This window comes from Cupressus sempervirens, chromosome 9, assembly GCF_028749045.1.
Source record: "Cupressus sempervirens isolate cs-2001-9-10 chromosome 9, ASM2874904v1, whole genome shotgun sequence".
Classification (NCBI taxonomy): domain Eukaryota; kingdom Viridiplantae; phylum Streptophyta; class Pinopsida; order Cupressales; family Cupressaceae; genus Cupressus; species Cupressus sempervirens.
In genome coordinates this window covers 706,838,199-706,862,656 of record NC_143126.1, presented here as the reverse complement: position 1 = coordinate 706,862,656, position 24,458 = coordinate 706,838,199, and positions in this window count along the sequence as shown.

The following is a 24,458-nucleotide window of genomic DNA, read 5'->3' as shown; positions in this document are numbered from 1 at the left end:
TTACCAACTCTTTGTTACAATGCCTATTCAATCTACTTCTTAGGATAATCATCTAATACAAAAACTTCATAATCTAACTCACAATACTTATACAAATAAAAAATATTGAAAATAAGAGATATATCCATGTCATTAGGAAAATAAAATTCATATGCATTACCACTATCAAACTTCCTCAACATCTTACAAGGTCCAAACTTCTTGACCTTTAGCCTACTATATGTTCCAATAGGAAATCTACCTTTATTCAAATGCACCATCACCTCATTACCAACTTCAAAAATATGATGCCTTCTAGACTTATCAGTATTCTCCTTCTACTTCTGATTACTTTGTTCCAACTTCAACTTCACTTCCTAATGCAAAGACTTCATAAAACCAAAAAATTCTTCCCCTTCAACACTTCTCTTCTCTTTACTAGCAACATCCCTCAAATCTAATATATCTCTAGGCTACATTTGAGTAACAATATCAAAAAAAAATTTCCATGTACTCCTATTTACATAATTATTATATGCAAACTCATTTTGTGCCAATACTAGTCCCCATTTACTTGGCTCCAACTAAGCATCTTAAAAAATTATACAAGCTTCTATCACAACCTTTGTCTATCCATTTGTTTATGGATGGAATGTAGAACTAAACCTCAACTCAGTACCCATCTTCTTCCATAAAGTCCTCCAAAAATAACCATCAAACCTACTATCTCTATTAGAAATAATACATATTGGTAATTCATGCAATCTAAGAATCTCTTTGAAGAATATCTCAGCAATATGTAGAACATCTAATGTATTCGTACATGGTATGAAATGTGCCATCTTATAAAATCTATCCATAACAAAAAATATGGAATCATATCCTCTTGCTATATTAGGAAATCCAAGAACAAAATCTTTACTAATGTCACTCTAATGTTTCTCAGGAATAGAAATAGGTGTATACAAACTAGTATCCTAACTTACTCCTTTTGTAAATTGACAAATTCCACAACTCCTTACAAACTTTTGAATATCCTTATACATCTATGGCAAATAATACTTATCCTTCAACAAACTTATTCTTATCGGTTCCAAAATGTCCAGCCAATCAACCACAATGCTTTTCCTTAATCAAATTAGTTCTCATATAGCCTATTGGTATACACAATTGAATTCATTTAAAGAACATACCTTATTGAATGAAATACTCATCATACCTACTCATGTGATCTAATAGGTTTGGTGCTTTGCACTCTTTCCATTCCTCAAAAAAATTAGGGTCAGTATCATACAACTCTTTTATTTCATCAAAACCAAGAACCTCAAACTTCATCTTGATCAAAAAAGAATGTCTTCTTCTCAATGCATCAAAAACCTGGTTAGTAACTCCATTTTTATGGTTGATCACAAATGTGAAACTCTACAAGTAGTCAACCCATTTCATATGTCTCTAATTCAATTTATGTTGACTTCCAAAATACTATAAAGCTTTATGATCAATATATAACACAAAATCTTTAGGAATCAAATAATGTCTCCACTTCTTTAAGGGTTGAACAATAACATACAACTCTTGATCATATACATAATACTTTCTTTTATCATCATCCAACTTCTCACTAAAGAAAGCAATAGGTTTACCTTCTTGACTCGATACAACTGATATTGCACTGCCACTTGCATCACATTCAACTTGAAAGACCTTATTAAAATTAGTTAAAACTAATATAGGTAACTCAAAAAACTTTTGTTTCAAAGTCTCAAAACTCTTATCACCTCCATGTGTTCATTTGAATTCCTTTTTATCTCCTATTATTGTCTTAGTCATAGCATTAAAAACATAACTAAAATTAGTTATAAAGTTCTTGTAAAAACTAGCCAAACCATGAAATGATCATACTTCACCCATATTATCAAGTGTTAGACATTTCAAAATTTCTTTGACCTTCTTAGTATCCATTCTCAAATCATCAACTGAAATCCCAAATCCCAAATATACAATCTCCTCCTACATAAAGGAACACTTTTTCAAGTTAATCATCAACTTCTCCTCTTACAATCCCTATAATTCTTGTCTAACATGCTCAAGATGTTCTTCCATAGTCTCATTAAATATCAAAATATTATCCAAATAATAAATCAAAAAATTACCCAAAAATCTCTTGAGAACTTCATTCATCAACCTCATGAAAGTACTAGGTACATTAGTCAAACCAAAAGGCATTACTAACCATTCATACAAACCATCTTTTGTCTTGAAAGTAGTCTTCCATTCATCATTTTCTCTAATTCTGATTTGATGATAACCACTCTTCAAATCAATCTTGGTAAAATACTTTTCTCAACTCAAAAAATCCATTATGTCATTCATCCTCAGCATAGGAAACCTATATTTCACTATGATCTTGTTAATAACTCTAGCATTAGTACACATCCTCCATCCTCCATTCTTCTTAGGTGCTAATACAACATGTACATTACATGGACTCAAACTTTCTCTAATCAGACCCTTCTGTAATAATGCATGTACTTGTCTATTAAGTTCTTCATTCTCTATAGATGCCAATCTATATGGTACTTTATTTTGCAAAATAGCTCTAGGAATCAAGTCCATACAATGACTTACACTTATTTCTATTGGTAAAACATCATGTACATCCTCTACAACAATCTCTAGGTACTCATTCAAAAAGTTTACAATTCTTGTCAACCTCTACTAGTTTCTACTATCACTCAGTTGCCACTATCTGTCACTTAATTACTACTATTGTCTGTCACTTGATTATTGCTAATCTCTTTCACTTAATTATTACTAACCTTTTCCACTCAATTATTACTGGCATAACTTGATCTCCTAGGAAGTATGGAAAAAAAAGATTCTTCTTGATTTCCTTTTCAAATTTCTTTCTATTAACCATGCAAATTGTCATAGTAGTACAATTAACCTCATCTAAACTTTTAATCAAAGGAAAAAATACTTAGTTTCCCCCATTCACACAAAGAGTATATTGATTCAATCTTCCATCATGCATAATATATCTATCATATTGCCAAGGTCTATCCAACAGAATATGAAAACAATCCATAGGCATAATATCACAAAAAACTTCATCAAAGTAATTTCCAATCTTGAACTTCACAACACATTGATCACTTACCAATATCTTATGCTCATCCTTGATCCATGAAACATTATAGGGTTTAGTATGCTTCAACTTCTAGAATTTCAACTTTGTAACTAGCTCCTTTGATGCTAAATTTTTTGAACTTCCACTGTCAATGATCACCTTTCTGCATTTTCTAGCCATCTTACATATGGTCTTAAAAATACTTCTCCTTAGGAAATGTTCCTCATTAATTCCCTTACTACACAAAGTTCTTCTCAAAATTAGATTTTCTCTAGTCCCAAGTCTCCTTGAATCATAACATTTTTGCTACCTTTTTCATTCTTAGAGGGTCTACACTCAAAGGATATATGCCCTTCTTTACCACATTTGAAATAATTACTACAAAAATCACCTCTAGAATAATAATTACCTCTTTCTTAGTAAGAAATAGTAGCTCCTTAGTAAGGATTACCACCTTTCCATTTGGTCTTTCCTTTGTCATCATTTTCTCATTCAAATTTTCCCTTATCTTGCATGAAATTTCTAGATCTTCCATCTTCTCCATAAGATCTACCTCTAACTCTCTAGAATCTACCACCTCTACCTCTTTGTCTTTGTTAATGCTTCTTTGTCAAGATCTCCTCATCTTTCAAGGAATATTTTTTGGTTTGTGGTGATTGATCAGGGAAATACTATACATACTCCCTAAAGTGGCAAAAATACTTGTATAAAAGAGCTTAGTTTTAGGGATTTTCATAAGGTGTGATGCAAAAATTTATTCTTATAGAAAAATTGAGTTGTAAGTGATTACAGATTGTTATTAGGCTGTAATTACTGGATCGTAATGATATTGGACTCACTCTTTGGTAGACATAGCCTAGGGATTGGGTGAACCATGTTAAATCTTGGTATCGTGTGTTCTCTTCTATGTGATTTATTATTTTCTGATATTTGTTATTTTGCTTGTAATTTTTATTTCTATCCATGCTTAATCCTAACAAATAGTATCAAAGAAAGGTTGTTATTTTTTAGTTATCCTTTATAGGAAATTATCATGATTGAGTGGGAATCTCATGATTGAGTGGGAGCAATGGAAGATAAGGGTAAGCTAAAGGTCAACAAGTTTAATGGGCAAAAGTTTTAGTTATGGAAAATGCAAATGGAGAACTTGTTAGAAATTCTTTAACATAACTAAGAGAGGGGGTGAATCAATTAGTCAAGGTCCAAATGTCCTAATAAAACTTTTTCATCAAGTAAAATGAGCCCATTAAACTATTCATTCATTCAAGCTTAAAATTTTCCTACTTAGCAAGTTACTATAAATCAACATGCAAGAATAACACATAAAGAATCAACACATAACATAGTGATTTACATGGAAACCAAATTTGGGAAAAACCACCAGTAACATGCTACTCAATTCTCACTTTTTTAGAGTGATTCCCTGTGAAAAGCCTACCCTGTTAAAGGCTACAACACACTGTTAAATGTGACCTGATTAAAGAATTTTACCACCCTATTAGAAGTGGCTTGGTTAGAGGGCTTTAGAACATTCACTTGGAATGCCACCCTATTAAAGGATTTACAAATGGCTATCAAACCAACCTAAGTCCATAGGATTTTACCCTAGCTGAAACAATTGTTAGAGAGTAACAACAAGGGCTTTTGACCTAATACAACTCACAACTTAACTTGTAAATTTTAGATCACTTTTCAACTCTTCACAATTTTCCTAACTTTTAGTCTCTACAGCTCTAACAACTTGTCCTCCTTTCAAGCTTTGTCTCTTTGAGTCTCTATGCTCTATGTACCGATGTAATTCTCTCTTTTTGACCACTTATTGAAGAAGAGTCTCTGTGCTCTATTCTTTCTTCACCTTGATGTCTTCTACTTGACACCCTTCAACCACTTCACAATTTTCTACACTAGCAGCTATTGCTTATTGGTCTATGACTCCTTAAATAGAAGTCTAGAATTACTTTTCTTGCTCAATTCTTCCCTCCTTTAATTTCAGTTCGAATGGATTGGTAGGATTCATTGAATCTAACCCATATCTTGTTTCTTCTAGAAACATCATGAAGAATCCTCTAGAATTTTCTCAAAAATGATTTATCTAAAATTTTGTGCCTTCAGCTCATCATCCTTATCCTCCATCTGGTTCACAAAATTCAAGGTAACAACCTTGTTGGTTCAGAATTAGAAAATATTTGACTTTTCACATAAAGCAACAGCTTGACACTATTGAAATTTTGGTGCTCAACACATATTGTGTTACTCGACACCAACTACATTTTACTGATACTTCGCACCTACTATGGATTCACTTGGCATCCACTAAGTTTTTCTGATACTCGACACCTAAAATTTTCTCAACATCTGAACACGCTCAAATCCTTCTATATTACTCAACACAATAGATTTTTCATTTTCTTGACACTAACTAAAAATTTGCTCGACTTGAACTAGCTTGCTCGACACTCACTAATGAACTTAGTTAAGCTTTGTAGAAAACTTTGTTACAACTTATTCTTCCAGTGTTTCTACGTGTTACCATCATCTGTATCTTCAAGTATACTATCAATACATCATTTTACCATTGTCTTAACTGATCCTTGCACTTCATTACAAAACCATAACTCAACCTTTCCGTTAGGTACTTTTATTACATTTTATTGATTAAATCCTCTTCATCAACCAACTAAGTGATAGTACTTGAATTTTATAAGCAATTGTCATTCTAACAAATAGTAGGTTTGACATCAGTGACAAAACAATGATTGAAAACATTCTTTATCAACAATATTCCTTCTTTGCAACAATCTCCCTCTTTAATAGTGCTCTTTTTTCAATCAAATTTTCAACAATCTCCCTCTTTGGCATTGATGGAAAACTAATACTGATCAACCAAATTATCAAAAATGCTAACTAGGTTAAAATAGTAAATCAAATGCCAAAAAGAAAAATGTGTTACCATCAGTTTTCACTTCTCCCTCTATGATCTATTATCCTAACGACTTTACTTCTACTTCTTCCTCTTAGTTGCTATCTCTTTTTCTTTTCTTTTTGTTATATCTTCCTAAACATCCTTTCTCTCTCTTTTATGTGGCTTACCACTATTTACTTTGATCTTGAACTACACCATTATTTCTCCCTTTGTCCATTTGATCCTCACTTCTCCCTTTATCCAATTGAATGTTGTTGATCACTTTTTTCTATTTCTCCCTCATTGACAACAATGCCAAAGACATATTATTTCAGCATCTTATTATGCAAGTATAGAATTTGTAAGTACTTCAATTTCTCCCTCTATTACCTTGCTTTGTGACTGATTTGGAACTTCAACACTTTAATTACTTTAGGAAGAAATCCTAAAGTAAGTATCCTCTACATCAATTGACAACATTTCAACAATCCACTCATTTGAAGTAGGGAAATCTTTACTATTTATTAAGTAGCCTTGGCTAGGGGTATCACCCCTAACTTACTTCTAAGATATTCAAATGTATCTTTATGTAATGCTTTTGTAAAGATGTCAACAATCTGTTCCTTTGAACTGACATATTCCATTCTCACTTACTTGTCTTCCACCAATTCTCTTACATAGTGATACTTAATTGCAATATGCTTTGTTTGGGTATGTATTATAGGATTCTTTGATATATTGATGGCACTTGTGTTATCATAATAGAGTATCACAGGTTTAGTTACCTCTTCCTTCATACCTTGCAATAGATGATTGATCCATACCATATTGGTACAATTGATAGCTATAGGAACATACTCAACTTATATTGTTGACTGTGAGGTGCAACTTTTCTTTTTGCTGGTCCAAGTAACCAATCTTTTCCTTAAGAAAAGTGCTCCTCTAGTGGTACTCTTTCTATCATCAATATTACCTCCCCAATCTGCATCAGTGTAGGCTTTCAACTCAAACTTTTCACTCCTCTTGTAATATAAGCCAAAGTCATTTGTTCCTTTTAAGTACCTCAGTATTCTTTTTACTGCCATAAGATGATTTTCTCTTGGATTGGTAGAAAATCTTTTCAATATTCCAAATGCTAATGCAATGTCTAGTCTACTATGCACAACATACTGCAACTTTCCATTCATTGATCTATACAATGTCTGATTTACTTCAACAAATTCATCATTCTTAGGTAACTTATGTCCTATTACTATTGGTGTAATGACTAGTTTTGAATCTTTTGAGCCAAATGTTTTGAGTATCTCCTTAATATATTTTGATTGGGCCACAAATATACCATGCTTTAGTTGATGTACTTGTAGTCCAACAAAGAATTTGATTTCTCCAAACATTGACATTTCAAACTCATGTTTCATCTGATCAGCAAAATCTTTGAAAAGAACATCTTTTCCTCTAAATATTATATCATCAACAAAGATATCAGATATTAGAATTTCTTCACCTTTTTCTACCTTGATATATAGGTTCTTGTTGTCATCTGTTCTCTCAAATCCTATTTTCACAAGATATTTGTGCACTCTCTCATACCATGCTCTAGGTGCTTGCTTCAAACCATACAGTGCTTTGTGTAGTTTGCAAACTGTATCCTTGTTGTTGTTATCAACAAATCCCTCTGGTTGTTCTATGTAGACTTCCTCTTCCAGTATACCATTTAGAAAAGAAGACTCCACATCCATTTGGTAGACTTTGAAACCTTTGTAGGAAATATATGCAAGTAGTATTCTTACTCCTTCCATTCTTGCAATAGGGGAAAATGTTTTCCCATAATCTAGTCCTTATTCTTGTGCATAACCTGTGTACACTAATCTAGCCTTATTTATTTTGATCTCACCTTTCTCATCAAGCTTGTTCCTAAATACCCATTTGGTACCAATCACATTCTTATCAGCTAGTCTTGGAACTAAAATCTATGTTTTGTTCTTCCTTATTTGATCTATTTTGTCTTCCATAGCTTTATACCAGTCATCATCATATAGTGCATCTTCCACTATTTTAGGTTCAATCTTGCTCATCAGACATGATTCATTTCTTAGTATGTTCCTTGTCATTGGTATGCCTTCCTTATCATTAATGATTTGTTCTATAGGGGTGATACCTTCTTACATATCTGGATAGTCTTGGTTCTATCCTTCTTTCCATGTTTGATCTTTCAGCTTCAAAGTCACTATACACATCTCTTTCTAGTATTTCATCATCTCTCTCATGTGTACTAACTTTAGAGTTAGAATGTGCATTATTTTCATTCTACAACTCAGCTTTTGAATGCAGCTCAACATTTACTGGCTATGACTTGGCTGATATTGAGATTTGTTGTTGAATTCTAACTTGATTGGTAGTATCATCTTCAATAGGCATTCCTTCATAGAAGTATACAAAAGATCTGTACTCTTTTGGTTTCTTAATTCATCAACTTGGACTTCTGCATGCTCATCAAAATTTGCATTTGCACTCTCCACAATCTTGTTGGTGTTAGTATTTAAACACTTATATGCCTTACTTCTAGTGTAGTATCCAAGGATATGCCTTCATCACTTTTTGCATCAAACTTGCCATTTCTATTATCTTTAAGAAGGTAGCATTTAAAACAAAATACTTTGGAATGTTTTACATTAGGTGAGTGACCATACCATAATTCAAAAGGTGTTGCATTTGTACCTTTCTTGACTTGAACTCGATTTAGGGTGTAAACAACAGTACTTACAACTTCTCTCCAATACTTTAGAGCAACATTTTTTTCCATCATCAATGTTCTTGCATAGTCTATCATTGATCTATTCCTCCTTTCTACAATTCCATTTTGTGGTGGAGTTGTTGGTGCTGATGTTTGTATTTTAATTCCTTTATCATTACAAAATGTCTCAAACTCTTTTGATGTGAACTCTCCTCCTCTGTCTAATCTTAGGTACTTCAAATGCCTTCCTGTTTCTTTCTCAACTTTGACAAAATACCACTTGAACATTTGAAATGCATCAAAAATTTTCTTTAAGAACATAGAAGTCATCATCCTAGAGTAGTCATCCATAAACAACATTATATATTTGTCTCCTTGGTATCTTTAAAATTCTATTGGGCTACACAAGTCTGTATGGACTAGCTCTAATACTTCTTTGGAGGTGTAGGTTTTACTTTTGAAAGTTGGCTTAGTCATCTTTCCTAGTTGACATTGTTTACATATTGTATTTTCAGGCTTCTTTAGTTTTGGCAACCACCTAACTTTCTTCTTTTTGCTGATACTAATCAAATTATCAAAGTTAACATGACACAACCTTTTATGCCATAGCCACGCATCATCAAGTTTTATAATGAGACAAGTTACTTCTTCCATATCTAGGTAAAACAAATTACTCCTAGTTTTTTCACCTTTTCATATTAGATTTCCATAAGTATCATAGATTTTGGCAATTTTGTTTCCAAATTTTACTTTGCAACCTATATTGCCCAGTTGTGACACACTTAGTAGATTATAGTTCAATCCTTCAACATAATATGCATTGTCACATGAGATTTTCTCTGTAAGTTTAATAGAACCTTTTCCTTTGATTTGACATGGAGCATCATTTTTAAATCTAACACTATTTCCATCATACTGAGTAAAGGTAATAAACTTACTTTTATCTCATGTCATGTGATGTGAGCATCCATTGTCTATGATCCACTTGTCATTTTTATTCACACAAGTTACCAATGTTTTTGCCTCCTCTTCATCTAATTCATCCTTCATGGATACATAGACCACCTCATCATCATTATCATTAGAATCTTCTTCTTCAACAATGTAGCACTTTTTGCCTTTGTCCTTGTAATCTCTGCTATCGTCTTCTCTTTTGTTTTTGTACTTGTTTCCTTCTTTGTAGTTCTTTTTCTGAGTGCATCTTGTAGCAATATGTCCTACTTCATTGTAATTAAAACATATGATAGGTAGCTTACCTTTGAATTTACCTTTGCATCTATGAAATCTTCTAGCCAGTAATGCTTCCAATTGTTCCACATCTTCTTAGTTAGTGCTATTGTCACTAGATGCATAATTTGTCTTTTTCTTCTTCTTTGATTTCACCTCCTTAGTGTCTTTCAATGTCAGCTTGGATTTGAAAGTAGATTCAAGATTCTCAGGTCTGTAGTTATCAAAATTGGACAACTCAAATGTAGTAAGTCTTCCTACTATTCCTTCAAAAGTTATTGCATTTCCTGGTACACATCTTAATTCTTGGATGGTTGAAACTCTAATAGCATATATAGGGAGTAGGGTTCTTAAGAATTTTCTATTAACGGTATCATCTTCAAAATGACCACCCAAACTTCTTATTGTACTTACAACTTCTTTCATTCTAGAGGCATGCTGGGTAGCATTCTCACCTTTCTCCATTTTCATGTCATCAAACTTTCCTCTGAGACTTTCTCTTTTTCTCTTTGAACATTCTAATCTCCTCCATAGATATTAGTCAAGGCTTTCCACGTCTTAAATGCAGAGTCAGATCCCTTGTAGAGGCAATCTCCAACATTATCTGATTTTGCTCCTTCCTTTTGTTCAAATGATTTGCACTAAGGGGTCTAGCTAGATCTACATGTTCCACTCGAATTGAAGTTTTTGCAAAGTTTCCTATTGATCCAAGGTGTAACTTCATTACACTTTTCCATTCAACAAAGTTATCTCTGTTGACCTTGGGAACTTCTCTCTTGGACATCTTGATCTTCCTACTTCTAGTACCTTTAAACTAAATCAGCAGATGGCTCTAATAGCAATTGCTAGAAATTCTTTAGAATAACTAAGAGGGGGGTGAATTAGTTATTCAAGGTCCAAATTTCCTAATAATTTTTTTTGTATCAAGTAAAATGAACCCATTAAACTGTTCATTCATCCAAGCTTAAACCTTTCCTACTTAGTAGGTTACTGTAAATCAACATGCAAGAATAACACATGAAGAATCAACACATAACACAATGATTTATGTGGAAACCCAATTTGGGAAAAACCACCAGTAACAAGCTACTCAATTCTCACTCTTTTGAAGTGATTCTTTATGAAAGGCCTACCCTATTAAAGGCTACAACACACTGTTAAATGTGAGTTGGTTAAAGGATTTTACCACCCTATTAGAAGTGGGCCTAGTTAGAGGACTTTAGAACATTCACTTGGAATGCCACCCTATTAAAAGATTTACAAATGGCTATTAAACCAACCTAAGTCCATAGGATTTTACACTAGCTAACACAATTTTTAGAGAGTGACAACAAAAGCTTTTGACCTAATACAACTTACAACTTAACTTGCAAATTTTAGATCACTTTCCAACTCTTCACAATTTGCCTCACTTTTAGTCTCCATAGCTCTAACAGCTTGTCCTCCTTTCATGCTTTGTCTCCTTGAATCTCCATGCTTTATGTACCAGTGCAATTCTCTCTATTTGACCACTTATTGAAGCAAAGTCTCTATGCTTTGTTTTTTCTTCACCTTGATGTCTTCTCCTTGACACCCTTCAACCACTTTGCAATTTAGCACACCATTAGCTCTTGCTTCTTGGCTATGACTCCTTAAATAGAAGTCTAGAATTGCTTTTCCCACTTGATTCTTCCCTCCTTTAATTTTAGTTCAAATGGATTAGGTAGGATTCATTAAATCTAACTCATATCTTGTTTCTTCTAGAAACATCATGAAGAATCCTCCAAAATTTGCTCAAAAATGATTTATGTAAAATTCTGTGCCTCTAACTCATCATCCTTATCCTCCATTTGGTTCACAATATTCAAGCTAACAACCTTGTCGATTTAGATTTGGTGAATCTTTGACTTTTCACATAATGTAGTAGCTCGACACTATTGAAATTTTTGTGCTCGACACATACTGTGTTACTCGGTACCAACTATGTTTTACTAATACTCGACACCTACTATGGATTCACTCGACATCCACTAAGTTTTTTTGATACTTGACACCTGAAGGTTGCTTGACATCTAAACACACTTGGCTCCTCCTATATTACTCGACACATAGTAGATTTTACATTTGCTTGGCACGAACTGAAAATCTACTCAGCTCAAACTAGCTTTCTTGGCACTCACTAATGAACTTAGTTAAGCTTTGCAGACAACCTTGTTACAACATATTCTTCTAGTGTTTCTAAGTGTGACCATCATCTGTATCTTCAAGTATACTATCAATACATCATTTTACCATTGTCTTAACTAAGCTTTACACTTCACTACAAAACCATAACTCAACCTTTCCCTTAGGTACTATTATTACATCTTGTTGATTAAATCCTCTTCATCAATCAAGTAAGTTATAGTACTTGGATCATATAAGCAATTGTCATTCCCACAAATAACAGGTTTGACATGAGTGACAAAATAATGATTGAAAATATTCTTTATCAACAATCTTCCTTCTTTGCAACAATCTCCCTCTTTGATAGTCCTCTTTTTCAATTAAATTTCCAACAGGACTATCTTTATGAGAAGGATTTATGGAAGCCATTGGAAGGAAAAACCAAGAAACAAGGAACTATGACAAATGAGGACTAGGAGATTTTAGACACAAAGGCACTTGGAAGCATTCAATTATTCCTAACACCATCGGTGACATGTAACATTACAAAAGAAAAGATGAACGAAGAGTTGATGAAAACCCTAAAGGGGTAAAAGAACAAACCTATGTCATCTTTTTGTAAAGGAAAAGGATAACAAAAATATGATAGTTCACCTTCAATAACATAGAACTGGCATTATTATATAGAATTTAAAAATTAAGTAAATTAATGAAATGTGTAGAAATGGATGAAGTTTAGGATTATAATTTTTAATAATTATTTGGTGTAAGAATTGATATGTTTTCTTAATTTTTATAGATAAATTTTGCACCACTAAAAAAAACTAAAAATTAAGGGTCTAGCTCCCAAGACATAACTATATGGAAATAAACTTATTTCCCTTCGATTTCAAACTATGTTATAGATAACATATATAGCTAGACAAATCAAAAATAAGAATTGGATTTAGACCTATATTTTCTCTTTTATAATGCTTCAAATTTTAACTCACCTAAAATCGATAGTTTTTATCTCCCACCACATATTTCAAAATAAATCTATTCTAACTAGAAGAAAATTTATACATTTTGGAAGAGGATTCTCTTCTTTAGAGTGTCATATAATTTTTAATTATTTTGATATGATTTAATATTTTTTTCTTTCTCAAAATCAATGTCATTTCAAGTGTTAAAATATGTGATTGTAGAATTTATTAATTAAAATATACTATATCTAATTAAAACACTTTATATGAGAATATTCTTGACTTTGAGCTCTATAAAATGGTGTTTATATGTTATTAAAATAATATCATAAAAATAGTAAGAGTTATTAAAACACTACTTTTCTAAAAAAAATTGGTTTATTTAGTAATTGGATATAAACTAGTATAAAACATGCATTTAATTGGCATTTTCAATTGGAAAAGTGTGAGACCATATATAACTTAGCTACAATTAATTTATCTATCGATCATATGTTTGAAAAAAAATGATTTTTAGATAGAAATACTCAAATTCAGTCATTCTGATAAGTCAGCCTGAAAAGTGACACAACTTTGTACTTTTACCTACAGAAATTTTATGAAAAAGCCCTCTATTGCAAATAAGATATTTGTCATGAAGCATTTATTTAATATGAGGATGGTAAAAGGTGGATCTATTATAGATCATTTAAATGATTTTAATACTATTATGAGTCAGTTATCTTCTATGAATGTCAATTTTGATGAAGAAATTAGGGCTCTCTTGATTTTGTGTTCTTTGCTTGAAAGTTGGAAGTGCTCGGTAATGGTTGTAAGTAGTTCTATTTCTCAACCTAATACCCTAAAATATGATGATGTAATTGGCATTATTCTGAGTGAAGAAACTTGTACTATGGGAAACCAGAGCATAAGAAGAAAGATTGTTAGACTTGAAAGAAAAATAAAGGAGATAAACTAGAAGGAAACAAGGAGGAAAATGTGGTAAGTAAGAAATCCAAAGAGGATGCTTTGCCTCTTTCCTTAAAAGCATTGATGATTCTTGGATTTTAAATTTTGGGAGTTCATTTCATGCTACACCCCATAGAGGCTATTTTATTGGCTATATCCAAGGGGATTTTGAGCTTGTTTATTTGGGGGATAATTAGCCCTATTAGATTGTTAGAAAGGGAAAAGTTAAGATTAAGTTGTAGAATGGGAATCATTGTCTACTATATGAGGTAAGACATGTTCCAAGGCTGACTTGGAATTTGATCTTAGCAAAGAAACTCGGTGATGAGGTTTATGTAGTTACTTTTAATGATAAAAATTAGAAAGTTTCAAAAGGTTCCCTTATAGTAGAAAAATGTGTAAAATTAGGCACCATATATATTTGTATAGGTCATATTGTTCCTTCTACTTTAATTATTTTAGAAAAAAATGAATGTATAAGAATAGTTGTTGCAATTGAGTAAGGAGAACAAATAGTTGTTGTAGATTCTGATACAACATTGTGACACTACAAACTTGGGCACATGAGTGAGAAATGCATGAAATTAATTCATTCAAATAAAGTTTTACAGGGTCTGAAATGTGTCAATATGAATTTTTTAAAAAGTTGTGTGTATGGAAAACAAAAGAGAGTGATTTTTGTGAAGATTGGGAAGGAAAAGAAAAATGAGAAATTAGAACTTGTGCATACAAATTTATGGGGACCAGCTCAGGTATCTTCTCTTTGTGGCTCTCATCATTATGTTAAATTTATTGATGATAAAACTAGAAAAGCATGGGTTTATTTTTTTAGACAGAAATCTGATGTATTCAAACTTTTAAGAAATTGAAATTCTTGGTTAAAAATGATACTGGTAAGAAATTAAAATCTCTCAGATCTAATAATGGTGGTGAATATTGCAATCATGAATTTAAAGATTATTTCTCCACTAATTGTATTCATAGACAAAAATTTATTCCAAGGACTCCACAAAAAAATGGAGTGGTTGAATGAATGAACATGACAATAATGGAGCATGCAAGAAGCATGCGGTTGCATGCTGGGTTGCCCTTGAAAATGTGCATGGAGGCTATCAATGTTGCCATATATTTGGTTAATAGAGGTCCCTCTAATCCTTTGGGTTGTGGTATTCTTGAGGAAGCATGGAATGGTAAGAAGGTGAGTTATTCTTTTCTCAAAATCTTCAATTGTGAAGCATTTGCACATATAGATTCTGAAAATAGAACCAAGTGGAAAGCTAAGTCAAAGAAATGTATGTTTATTGGATATGGAATTGATGAATTTAGTTATAAGATTTTGGATTTTGAATATTGTAAAATTGTGAGAAGTAGGGATGTCATATTCAATGAGAAAGTGTTGTATAGAGATCTGTTGTAGCAACACGAGGAGAAAGAAGATAATTATGTAGTTTTGGATGATACTTTAAAAGATGATATTCCAACAATTCCTCATGATCTATAACAAAAAATACCACACACCCCAACAAATTTTAGACAATAAAAAAGGCTTAGTAGACCTCCAAAAATATTGTCTCCCTCTTTGTACTCTATTTTACTAATAGATGTTGGTGAACCTAAATGTTACGATGAAGCTATGTAGGTGGATACTAAGATTTAGTAGAAGACTATAATGATAGAAAAAATGGAGTCCTTGCTAAAATATAAGACTTGGCATTTATGGAAGTTGCCTACAGGTCAAAGGGCCTTATAGAATAAATAGGTTTACAAGTTGGAAGAAGAGGATGGAGGTAAGAAAATATTTAAAGCCAGGTTAGTTGTAAAAGGATTTGCATAGAAAAAGGACATTAATTTTGATGAGATATTCTCTCTTGTTGTTAAAATGACTTCTATCTATACTATTTTAATTATTGTGGCTACTAAATATTTGCATTTGGAGCAACTTGATGTTAAAAAAACCTTTCTTCATGGTGATTTGGATGAAGAGGTATATATGGCACAATCAGAAGGATTTGAGATCAAAAGTAAGGAGAACATAGTTTGCAGATTGAATAAAAGTATATATGGCTTAAAGCAAGTGCCTCGACAATGATATTGGACATTTGATAGTTTTATACATGAGCATGGATACAATAGGTGCCATTTAGATCATTGTGTTTATTTTAAGAGGTTAGATGATGACAACTACATTAATTTATGTTTATATATTGATGATATGATTGTAGCTAGGTGTAACATGGATCACATTAAGGGGATGAAACATTGGTTAGCACATTCATTTTCTATGAAGGATATGGGGGCTATCATGCCTCCTCCTAAAGAAGAATCCTATAATCATAATTGGAGAAAAATATAATAATAATTCATATACTATTATCGATTATTCACAAACTATATAGATAAATATTTATGATCTATTTATTTTACCTAATTATTTATATTATTCATAATAATAATATAAATAATTAATATTCATAAGAAAATCAAGATATAAGAATAAATAAATATTATAACATTATAAACCAATAAAAATGATAATATATTTAATATTATCACATTTGGATACTATTAATAACTTGATTAATACATTAACAAACCTAATATTTACTAATGGTACAATAATTAATGATAATCCAATATGAATATAAATATTGTAATAACATATATGATATAATATATGTATATTTAACATAACTATAACAATTCAAACTGATGCAAGCAGTAGGGTCATGTCTTATTGGGTAATGAGCAAGTTTGAATATTTCAATCACCATTTGAAGGGTGGAATGGAGCATGGAGTGAGAAAAATATATATGTCACTAAATGATTGGGAAGGATGGACAGTAAGAAATGCAAAGGATATCATCACTGTAAGAATGTATTGAATTTTCACATAAATACATTAAGCAGGGTCAGTGGTAAAAGTGCAAAGGACGTAAGCATCCTGCTCATAGTTAGAAGTACATAGAAGCTAAATAGACAGAGATATAGTGTAGTTAATGATATTGAAGAACATCAAAGGACATTTAGGATGTACATAGCAGCAAAGTGATATAACAACAAGCAAATGTGTAGTCAACTATGTGCCGAATAGTACATAGGTCCGAAATAGTGTTAGACCCAAGTACGTGAGGCCTGATCATTCTTAAGGTTTACATCTACACTCAATACAACAATCAAATCCATTATTATTGATTCTATTTAATCGATAGGGGAGAAATATTGAAGTCACTCAACTATTAATATCAAAAGAATATTAAGTTGATTATAATAAGGAGAGCTTTGGACATTATAATTTATCTCACTTCCAAATTATCAAATATATACATATGTATATTATTTAAAAATTGTATTTTTATTAAAGATAATTACAAATTTCACATAATTTCCAAATATAAAGTGAATAGTTGAAATCTTTAAACTGGAACCAAGAGCAACTTGAGGTATAGCTAAAAAGGGGACATTACCAATGGTATCAGAGCATCTTTCTTGCTAGCCTGTGGGAAGAGAAGCCAAGTTTGAAAAATGAATGCTACACTTGATGAGGAAGCAAAGGAAAAATAAGACCTAAATATAATCAAGAACATAATGAAAGTGCGAAGGACCAAAAAGAGCTAGATGAGCTGCCATTTTAGTAGAATACATATATGTATGCAATAAAATGAATTATAATAATTAGTGAATCAAATTACCTCCTAAGTAGACCACCTTGATGGATGTCAAAGGCTGCCATCAAGGCCAAGAGGGCCAAAGTTCCACTCTTGGGCTTAGGTAGGATATTTAAGAAGAATAAGATTACCTCCTAAGTAGACCACCTTGATGGATGTCAAAGGCTTCCATCAAGGACAAGAGGGCCAAAGTTTCACTCTTGGGCTTAGGTAGGATATTTAAGAAGAATAAGATTACCTCCTAAGTAGACTGCCTTGATGGATGTCAAAGGCTGCCATCAAGGTCAAGAGGGCCAAAGTTTCACTCTTGGGCTTAGGTAGGATATTTAAGAAGAATAAGATTACCTCCTAAGTAGACCACCTTGATGGATGTCAAAGGCTGCCATCAAGGTTGAGAGAGCCAAAGTTTCACTCTTGGTCTTAGGTAGGAAGAATAAGATTACCATCTAAGTAGAACACCTTGATGGATGTCAAAAGCTACCATGAAGGCTAGGAGTGCCAAAGTTTCACTCTTGGGCATAGATTTGGTTAAGTTAAGATTTGACATCATGTCAACTTAATTCAGTTAAGAATCTGCCAAGTAGACCACCTTGATGGATGTCAATGGCTGCCATCAAGGCCAAGAGGGCCCAAGTTCCACTCTTGGGCTTGGTAGGATATTGGTTTAGAACTAATTTATCATGACTAATCTTTTCTTTGAAGCTATTATATACATGTACATGCTAATAATTATTTGTGTGTGTAAGATCCACAATCAAAAGGTGTACCAGGGAACTATATGTTATAAATCATCCCCTTTACTCTACTTCATTGTGAATAGTTATAAAGAACGTATGATGTGTCTGCATCATGTTTACTTCATGTCTTCATTTGTCTACATCGTGTCTGCTCCATGTTTTCATTTATTAAAGATGTATGTTTTATGAAATCTTCTAGGCCTTTTGAGGGAAATATGTTTCTTGTCTATGAAAGAGCTCCTGTATGAGTAATATTGCTTGAGGACAAGCAATTTTGAGAAGGGGAGCCTATCATGCCCCCTCTTAAAGAAGAATCCTATAATCATAATTGGAGAAAAATATAATAATAATTCATATACTATTATCAATTATTCACAAACTATATAGATAAATATTTATGATCTATTTATTTTACTTAATTATTTATATTATTCATAATAATAATATAAATAATTAATATTCATAAGAAAATCAAGATATAAGAATAAATAAATATTATAACATTATAAACCAACAAAAATGATAATATATTTAATACTATCACATTTGGATACTATTAATAACTTGATTAATAAATTAACCAACCTAATATTTACTAATGGTACAATAATTAATGATAATCTAATATGAATATAAATATTGTAATAATATATATGATATAATATATGTATATTTAACATAAATATAACAATTCAAATCGATGCAAGCAATAGGGTCATGTCTTATTAGGTAATGAGCAAGTTTGAATATTTCAATCACCATTTGAAGGGTGGAACGAAGCATGGAGCAAGAAAAGTATATATGTCACTGAACGATTGGGAAGGATGGATAGTAAGAAATGTGAAGGAGATCATCATCATAAGAAGCTATCAAATTTGCAAATAAATACTTTGAGTAGGGTTAGTGGTAAAAGCATGAAGGATGTAAGCATCCTGCTTGTAGTCAGAATGTACATAGAAGTTGAATAGATGGAGATATAGCATAGTTAATGATATTGAAGAAAATTGAAGGACATTCAAGAATTACATCGTAGCAAAGTGATATAACAACAAGAAAATCCATAGTCAACTATGTACCAAATAGTACGTAGATCTAGAATAGCGTTAGACCCAAGTACATGAGGCCCAATCATTCTTAAGGTTTACATCTACACTCAATACAACATTCAAATCCATTCTTATTGATTCAATTTAATCGATAGGGGAGAAATATTGAAGTCACTCAACTATTAATATCAGAAGAATATTAAGTTGATTATAATAAGGAGAGCTTTGGAAATTACAATTTATCTCACTTCCAAATTATCAAAGATATACATATGTATGTTATTTAAAAATTGGATTTTTACTAAAGATAATTACAAATTTCACATAATTTCCAAATATAAAGTGAATATTTGAAATCTTTAAACCAGAACCAAGAGCAACTTGAGGTACAGCTAAAAATGGGACATTACAGGGGTAGAAAAATAAATCCTTTTTATGAAATTTTTTAGAGATAGCAAGAACAAGAAATTGACTTTATCTCAAGATGATTATATTATGATGATGTTGCAACCTTTCTCTATGGAGAATGCTAAAGCTATGAACACACCTTTATTTGGTCATTTGAAGTTGACTAAGAAGATGTGTCCAAAGACACAAGAAGAGGAAGATAAGATGTCCAAGGTACCTTATGCTTCAGTTGTAGGAAGCTTGATGTATGCCATGGTATGTACATGGCTAGATATTGCACATGTAGTGGGAGTTGTTAGTAGGTATATGAGTCATCTAGGAATTGAGCATTGTAATGCAATCAAATGGAATCTAAAATGTTTGAGAGGAACATTCAGTAAGTGTTTACACTTTGGGGGCTCTAATATTGACTTACAGGGCTATGTTGACTCATATTTGGTAGGGGATATTAATACTAGGGAGAGTATTATATGTTATGTATTTAATGTTGGTGGGGTAGTAGTGAGCTAGGTTTCTAGCTTAGAGAAGGTGAACACTTTATCCACTAAAAATGTAGAGTATTTGCTGCTATTGAGGCAACCAAGGAGATGATATGGCTAAGTTCTTCCTAGAAGAATTGAGACATCAACAGAAGGATAAATATTTATTTACACATAGTCAGAGTGCCATTCATCTTATGGAGAATTCTATTCTACATTCAAAGACAAAACATGTACAATTATGGTGCCATTTCATTCGATAAACTTTGGATGATGGATAGTTAAAGATAGAAAAGATACACATAGATGAAAATCCAACAGATATATTTAAAAAGATAGTGACAAGAGAGTAGTTGAATTTCTCTTCAACTTCAGTTGATCTTCTAGACTAAATAGAATAAAAGAACAATAGAGTCTAGGGTAGTTTGATCTAGTGGGAGCCTCATGGAGTACCAACATAGCTGCAGGATCAATCTCCAAGTGGGATTTTTTTTCTAGTGTGGAGCCTAATCATTCCCCAAGTGGGAGATTGTTAATTTTTGCTGACTGATCAAGGAAGTACTATACATACTCCATAATTTCTTGGTAGGGTTTTTGGGCTATTTTATCAAGATTTTATGGCTGAAATATTGTAACTAATTTTAACCCTAAAGTGAAAAAAAATTTGTATAAAAGAGCTTAGGGTTAGAGATTTTCATAAGGTATGATGCAAAAATTGCTTCTTGCAGTGGTACTGAGCTATAAGGGATTAGAGATTTTAATAAGGTTGTAATCACTGGATCGTAATAATATTGGACTCATTGTTTGGTGGATATAGCCTAGGGATTAGATGAACCACGTTAAATCTTGGTGTCTTATGTTCTCTTCTATGTGATTTATTATTTTGTGATATTGGTTATTTTGTATGTAATTGTTATTTCTATTAATGCTTAATCCTAACAATATTGTTATGCTTTTTCCACACTTTCTAGTTTTAGAAAACTTATTTCATTTTCGATTCTAGATCTTAATCCATTTAGATACTTTGCAATTTTCTCAATATCATCATCCACATGTCCATATCTAATGTCTAATCTATAGAATTCCTCAGTATACTCCTTCACAATCATGTCCCTTTGTCTTAAATCTTGCATGTTTCTCAAGAAGCTAACTTGGTAATCAACAAGAAGGAATTTTTTCTTTACCTTGTTCACCATTTTTAGCCAAGTCCTAATATTCTCCTTATCTCTCATTTTTCTACCAGTTTGCAAATGCTCCCACTATAGTGATGCATGACCTTTCAACCCAGTGACTAAAGTTTTCACCTTTCTATTATCAAGAGTGTTTTCAAATTCAAATAAATTATCCATATCAGTGATCCAATCCAACATAACATTGGTGTCTAATTTTCCATCACAAGGAACAACTTCTACAATAGGCTTTGAATGTAACCTAGCCAATATGCTCAATAATATTTCCTCATCTTGATCTTCCTTAGGTTCTAGATTAGGGTTTAGTGTTGTTTCTTAATCATCACTTACATCACCAAGATCTTCTCCTCTCCTTTGGCTTGTCTCCACAACATCTAGTTTGGCTGTAATTTATCTTAACATGTCCATAATAGAAGTGTCAACATTTCCTCTACCTTGAACCATCTTTACAATTAGGTCCTTGCAAGATCGTAACCTTCTACAAGTTATAGGTCAAATCCTTATATCTGCCAACCTACAACCAAATTCAAATTTGGGTTCTACATGATCCAATCTCCAAAAGGATGAATCTCAATCTCTAATAACACTTGGTTCAAGGAGGGTATGAATAGTTAGGGCCAAAGGAACACCTAACTATTCAACCACCTTGTTGAGTAAACACAATGGAATAAAATATATAGAGAACAAAACAAAGGAGAGAGAAAAAACACTTTTATTGATTCATTAGTTTATCAACATACATGCCTAGCTATAAGGCCTTTTGCATTATGACTAGATACAAAATACAACTTCAAGATCTACAATCCAACTTCAAATTTTCAATTCCAAAAACATCTTCTTTAACTCTCTAAGTCCTCTAAGTTCTTCCCTAAAACTAAATCAAATAACTCTTATTATACTTGTCAAAATGACTTACAAACGATTCTAGAACATTACATAATAGAAAGGCTGACCTCAAAATGGTCAACACTCATCCCTAGACAAGATCCCATCATTAAATTAATGATCCAAATTAAATACAAGAGTTGGCTCCAACTAAAAACTAAAATAAAGACAACTCAATCAATGAAAGACCCGAGCATCAACAAAATAATTGGTTCGCTGGACGCATGAAGCAACACTTAGTCAACATTGAGCAACTTGGTTAACACTACAAGAAACTAGTCAACTCTGCTGGAACTTGGTTGACACTGGAAAACTTGATCAACACTAATGGAACTCGATTAACATTGGACATCTTGGTCAACACTGTTGGAACTCGATCGACACTAGAAAACTCGATCAATACTATTAGAACTTGGTTAAAATTGCTAGAATACAAAAAAGAGTAGGATTACAAGGCAGCCTAGGATGCTCTTGCATTAGGAACACCAGTAGTGAGGACTTAACTGACCACCACCCGTGACTAAAGATCACATTGGCCTAGGAAGGGTTCACAAAATGGAACAATAAAAATCCCTTTGTAAGATTATGAATGTCTACAAGCTAGGCTCCATGTGGAGTCTAGCTCTTGGCAACCCATTCTTTGAATATTCTTTGAGGAGGAGTGCAACCCACACAATACCCAATTAGGATATGGTGCTCTAGCCATTTGCATACATCTTCAAACTTTTCAATGTTAAGAAAAATGTCAAGGGAGGAGGGCTTACCTCATGAAACACTTTTAGAAGAAACATTCTCGATTGTTTATTCAAAGTAGCTACCATGAGCATCTATCACAAAAAATCCAACACTAGTAGAAATTATTGGGCTAAAGTTGGTTAGAGGCATAATAAAAACCCCTAATGATCCCATAATTATTGTAGTATGAAAGATGCAAAACTAGAGGCAGAATATTAAAAAACACCATATGACATGCAAAACCCTAGTAGAGAAATTTCACATTCTCTCTACAATATTTGAGATAAGGTTCAACAAACTTTCCTCCATCATGTCAAAGGTTTCAAATAATTCAATGTTATCATGTTTTTTTCCATTCAACCATTTTTTGTATTAAGGCAAAGAATAAAAATAATACAAATTTCCAAACTCTTATGCAATATCCATGATTTTAGATAAGGTTTAGGAGATTTTCCTCCCTCATGTCAAAGGGTTCAAAAAAAATAGCATTAAGGTATTATCTGCCATTCAATTTTTTTTTATAGCTACCAACAATAAAAACAATGCAATGTCTGAATTCTTATACAATGTCCATTATTTGAAATCAGGTTCAAGAGATTTTCCTCCCTCATGTCAAAAGGCTCAAAAAAATTAGTGTTAGGATATTTGTCATTAAAAAAATTATTTTATAGAGGCTAATAATAAAAATAATACAAATGTCCAACTTCTCATATTTGAAAAGGTTTAACAAATATTCCTCCCTCATGTCTAAGGCTTCAAATAATTTAGTTTTATTTGTCATTCAACCAAATTTTTTATAAAGGCCAATAATAAATGGGTGATCCAATATAAATGGGTATGATATTACTTAGTTTCATCCCAAAGAGTAAAAATATACATCAACCAGTTGAGCTAATTTACGAGCTTCAATTTTTTGGTGGGATATATTTTCTTTGCTATTAAGTAAAGCAATCCTTGTCAAATATCTTGCTGAATTAAAATTTAAAAAAGAAGACAACTTTTGATTCTATGCATTAGAGCATTCCTCCTCTTTTACAAAACATATTCCATGTCAAATTCCTTTGTGCTACTAGCTTCCAAGCATTCTATCTTTGAGTGGAAGGCACTTTGGTGAACTTTTTGTGTACTTACAGTAATAAAAAAGACATCCCTATGATTCTCCAAGTTGGGCATGATTCCTAACAACCTTTTTTTTAGGTAAGTCTTTGATTAATCAAATTCTTGGAACAACCTTTTCCGATAGAGATGTATGGAATTATTGTCATGAAATATGTTGTAGAATA